The following is a 5,417-nucleotide window of genomic DNA, read 5'->3' as shown; positions in this document are numbered from 1 at the left end:
CTGACACCCTCAGTGTAAAGAAGTTCTTCCTCATGATGAGGTGAAACTTGTTGTGTGTTAGTTTATGGCCATTGCTCCTCATCCTGTTGCCAGGCACCACTGGAAGGAGTCTAGCACCATCCTCCTGGTAGCCACCTTTGAGATACTGATCTGCACTGATGGGATCCCCTCTCAGTCTGCTCTTCCCTGGATGAACCAGGCCCAGCTCCTGCAATCTCTCCTCATAAGACAGATGCTTCAGGCCCCTGATCATCCCTGTGGCCTCTGCTGGACACTCTCCAGTAGCTCCTTGCCTGTCTTGTGCTGAGAAGCTCAGAACTGCACACAGTGCTCTGGATGGGGCCTCATCAGGGCAGGGTAGAGGGGGACGATCACCTCCCTTGACCTCCTGCCACACTCCTGATGTACCCCACGGTACTCCTGTCCCTCCTGACCCAAGGGCACAAACTGCCAGCTCATGGTCAACTCATCATCCACCAACACTTCCAGGTCCTTCTCAGCTGAACTGCTCTCTGGTGGGTCAGCCCTCAACCTGTGCTGGTACCTGGGGCTCTTCCTCCCCAGGGCAAGCACCCTACACTTACCAGAGGCTGCACCAGCCATGGCAAACGTGACCCTGCTCCATTATGGAACTGTGCGGTGCTGTTTTGCTTTTGTGTTTAATATTGGTAATTATGCAATTTCTAGACAACTTCCCTGTCATAACTAGGGCAGCAATGCTGACAAAACAGGCTTTAAATAAGCACTTGTCAAAGTAACAGCTATTTTTGTTTGCCCTATTTAGCACCATGTTTAAGGTCTACATTGGAAATCTCAGACAATTTTAAATACATAGTGCAGTTACTTTAGCACTGCATCACTATATTCAAAGTCCCTGGAGCTTGGAAAATAAAAGTGCTTTAACAGAACCTTTTGGTAGTTTCTGGCTGCACATAAAGGTTGTCGCTTTTGCAAGACCTGCTTGAGTACCAGGAAGCACAGACAAGCTTAGGGCTGATGAGCCCTTCTTCAGGCTATAAGGACTGCTGGGCAGAAAAGATTCAATACCATGTTTTTTCCCATTTCTGAATCTTTCAGAGGGTTCTCCAGTGGAAAAGAAGGAACAAACCCACCAATGCAAGACTTGGCAGTCCTGCTGTTCCTCAGGTAAGAAACAGGGAGCAATCTCAAAACTGCTTTGTTCATAATTAAGAAAAGACAAGAAATCCCTTTCCCTTCCTTCATGAGCCCTGTCCAAAGCAATGATTTCCACACTCAGCCACTGGGCTGCCTTGTTTGCCCAATGCTGGTAGCAGAGAGCATAGATACAACTTCAGCACATGGTGAGAGGTTTCTTACCCAAGGTGCTGTGAAGTGGTAACTTCAAGGCCTTTCCTGGCCATATGGCAAAGCAGGGATGAGCACAACCCAAAATGCATGGAGACTCAGTCTTCAGGAAGGAAAAGGGAGACTAGATGCCCAGTGATATGAGTGTGACAGTAACTGAGGAGTGCTTCCTTCAGGAAATAAAACTACCAGCCAAGCACAAATGGATTGCACAGTAACATGTGAGAGTGATTCCATACTGGTTTATTTAGGCTATTCCTTTTTCCTTTCCCCTCTGTCTCCAGACTATGGACTTCCTATAGCCTGTCCCTAGGAAGTTTGTGGTGTGTTTCCAGAGAGCTTCTGGAGCTCTGCTAGGACAGCCTCACACAGTTACATTCAAAAGGCTCTGGGGAGGAAGAAAAGGGTTCAGGAGGATCCTTGCTACCTTTATGCAGATAGCAACAGGAGTAACAGCATTTAGGAGCCCTGTGTTTTGAGCAACACCCTTGCCTTCCCTCCCTCTCATTGCTACCAGCGGATGCCAGAGAGACAGCCAAAGCAAACATAACACTTGGGAAACGGTCTGTATATCCAAAACAAAAGAGGTTTTCTTTCATCAGCTGTTTCCTGTTGTCAACGAGTAAGTTATTGCTTTAACCTTGAATGTTTTAGTCCATTGTGCATAGAAACATGGTAAATTTTTTAACTTTTTGACCAGAAATGAGTTTTAATATATGTATTAAAATAATCCTGGTATTAAAATTGTATCATCTATGCATATTGTCCCCATTTCATTCCCTTTCTCCTCTGGTGCAGGGGGTAAAAAGAGGGTAAGTCAGTAGCTTAGCAGGTTGGGCAAAAATGCTTTAAATGATTGCAATTTAATGGCACCTGCCTTACCCCACCAACCCTGTTCTGCTGTGCTGCTGGAAGTGTAAGGGAGGCTGCTGTGGATGCAGGGCGACCCCACATTCCTGGAAATCCCTGGCTCCCTATCTCCTGACTCCTGAATGAGCTCCTGCAGCACTGGTCACCCACTGCTCCATAGGGTGAGCTAAGAAGCCAGAAATAGCCTCTTTTCTGATAATACAGGGCTCTGCTTAGAAAGGCAGCATTCCAGCATCCCAGATAAGATGTTCACAGCCTCCTCTGCTTGCGTTCTTAGCCTCCTGAGGCTTTCTGTGCCTTGCAGAAGGGCTCATGTAATGCTTTTCATATGCGGGTGCTGCTGAAAACACCTTTCCAGGAGATGCTCTTGGTGGGGTCTGATGAAATCATGGTTACAGTGGATAGGGAATAGATCTACCAAGCTCAAGAGCTGCACAGTTGCCAGGGCAAAGGAAACAGAGATTCAGGCCCTGCTGTCCTTTGTTTCCGCTTGGAAGCACTCTTGTCTTCACCAGGGGGACTTCCTACCCAGGTCCTGCTGTGGGTACACGGCAATGGGATGCACCTTCTGCTGTCCACCTGCAGGAGCAGGATTTGGGTGAGAAAGGGGGTGAGCTATGAGAAAAGGGAATAGTCCCCTAAAAGTGTGGGAACAATGTGCTTGCTGGGCTGATCATCCCTGACCTAGGGAGGCAGATGTGACCTCTGAGATGTGATAATCATGCTATCTGACAAGCATTAAGATATACTCAGCTTGGCTGAATTGCTGGCTGTAAATACATCATGAGCAGGCCCTGGCTTTTGGAGCACTTGCAGGGGTTTATTTTGTGCTCCCTTTTGACACCTGTGTCTGTATTTATATGAAATTATGGTTCTTGTGCATGGATACCCCAGGTAACATCACCAGCTGGATGGGGGTGCTTCTTTGAGTCCTGGCTGGCTCATTTCTGTGTGGGAACAAGTACAGAGCCTGCTTCTGTGAGCATATAATAGGTATATTCCAGAGCAGGGAAAGCAGTAACCAGGGTTAGACAAAGCCTTCCTTCAGTAATCAGGTCAGTCTGCACCTTGGGATTATGTACTCTGCCTCCAGAGATGGTGCTAATTAGGAAACACTTGGGAAAGTGGAATTTCCTGCTACTCTGGCAGTTCCTCCTCTTGCTACGAGAGCCTCTGTGCTTCTCCTGGCACTCTGAAAGTGGACACTAAAACAACCTGTCCCTTCCATTGTAGCTTTATGGGGGAAGAACACTAGAGGATGTGCCATAGAGCTCTCTGGGGATACCTGCCACAGTTGTGTGAAGCACATCTCACTGGTGCTGCTTTATCACTCATCTCTGCTAGGATAGAAACTGCCATGGGATCACCAGACAGTCAAAGCACTGCAGAATATCCTGGACCAGATGAAGGTGTTTTAATGTATGCTGATGCTTGGTTTGTAGCCGTGGGATTTAGCACAAGTTTGAATACCTATTATTAAATTCAAGTGTAAATAAGGCATAGATATGAGCTGATAAGCACATTCTAGGAGAAAATATTACTAGAAACACTGGTTGCTTTAAGATTTGATAATCATGTAGTCTAGCAAGTGTCAATTAGGACACAGTCAACCTGCCTAAAATATTATCAGCAGACATATCTTGAACAGACCTTTACTTTTGGATTATTTACAAGGTGGAAAGCTGTTTTTGTGGAGCAACATACTCTTGGTCATGAAATCGATGAGCCCCAATCTGATTCTTTAGGATGTGTTATACTCTGATTTCCATCAGAGTAGCCCAAGAAGACCCAGGGTAAGTAGAAGCTTGGCTGAAATTCAGATGTTCCATTTTAACTCACAAGTATGTTATTGCAGGTTTCACTTGTTAGAGGTGAGCAGCTTACCAGCAGCTGAGCCATCTGCCATGGCTCCCATTAGCTCTATGAGATGCTTTCCTTCCTCAAATAGTGGCCCATCCAGGGTTTTTGTTTGCAATCTCAGCAGGGGTGGATTTCTCAAGCCCACCAGCAGCTGTGCTTGAGGTGGAGGGGCCTATTTATTGCTGCTTTGTTTGTTACTAGAGTGCTCCTTTTCACAGTACAGTGACACTGGTTCATGAGGTAGGCACTTACCAGGGTGATGGGCACCAATGCTGTGTTTATGGGGGTTGTAATAATGCTGTGTGTGGCTCCAGTATCATTAAATAAGCAGGCCTAGAGACATTAAGCAGCATTTTGCCTCTTCTGAGTTTGTTCCACACATTTTGGCTCAGAAAGGCTCCTATTTCTTTCTATTTGTATCAACCTATGAACACTAATAGGAGATAAAAGTCTAAATGGTCTGTTGGGTCTGCAGTACTTGTCAGATGTGTATCTTGGATACTTTTGCTTTTCATTGATTTTCTTTCCTGTAGGGTTTCTTTGGGAAAGGGATCCTCACAAACCCCATGTGCACTGTGCTCAGGAGGGAAGGGATTTACAGATGGTGCCTCCAATGGGAGCAGTCAGGAAGGACTTGGCAAGTCCTCACTACCTCCTTGCAATGGCATTGACTTGACCAGCAAAATGAACAGAAGTCCCCATGTCCTCACCACCATGTTTTTAACCGTAAGGTGAGTCTGCTGATTCCTCTGACAGACACAGGCCTCCCCAGCCTGCAAGCTTGTAATCCCAGTTCTTACAATAGATGCAGCCAGATGTATATGCAGGGAAGCTCTTTGTGCATCAATGACCAAGGAGAACAGGTGTTTTTACTGGATCAGCCAAAGAAGTTTTTCTCCCTCTTCCCTAGTACAGCTATGGCACTCTTTTGTGCCTGAAATCCCCATGTCTTATCACAAGTGAAAAGGGAGCCTCTTGTAAAACACGTATGAACTTTGCAAATGTTATCTTCAGCATTTTATTCCAGCATGCATGTCATCAAATACATGGACCCTTATAAAACACTCGAGGGAGCAGAAGGCCAAAGGTGGAACTGAGTCTTGGCTTGAGATATTAGACACTTACTGGTTGTATTTCTCACTTCACAGCACAGAGATGAAATGCTAAGCAAAAAAAATCTTATTTCTTTAATAAGGGAATGTCTGGACTCCATTCTTTCTAGTCCTGAATCTGATAATACAACATCAGCAGCTTGTTCTTGACATTTAAGTCCTCTGCTGAAACAATGCATTTATAGCTCTGTACCCACTTAAAAACCAGTGGGCCAAACAAGTTATTGACTAAGCCCAAGTACTGTGGTT

General features: G+C 45.7%; 1 long non-coding RNA gene across 2 annotated transcripts; it reads left to right on the top strand.

Annotated features, from left to right (window-relative positions):
- Positions 1 to 171: 171 nt before the first annotated feature.
- Positions 172 to 4,780, top strand: LOC117436509 (uncharacterized). 2 transcript variants are annotated; one of them, XR_004549857.1, is made up of 4 exons: positions 172 to 1,146; positions 1,611 to 1,948; positions 3,871 to 3,989; positions 4,590 to 4,780. It is a non-coding gene; the product is annotated as an uncharacterized lncRNA (long non-coding RNA). The 2 variants fall into 2 exon arrangements; XR_004549856.1 differs by having other exon boundaries at positions 172 to 1,948.
- Positions 4,781 to 5,417: the final 637 nt, after the last annotated feature.

Source organism: Melopsittacus undulatus, chromosome 1, assembly GCF_012275295.1.
Source record: "Melopsittacus undulatus isolate bMelUnd1 chromosome 1, bMelUnd1.mat.Z, whole genome shotgun sequence".
Classification (NCBI taxonomy): domain Eukaryota; kingdom Metazoa; phylum Chordata; class Aves; order Psittaciformes; family Psittaculidae; genus Melopsittacus; species Melopsittacus undulatus.
The sequence above is the reverse complement of the archived record's forward strand: the minus strand, read 5'-3'. Positions and strand labels throughout refer to the sequence as shown.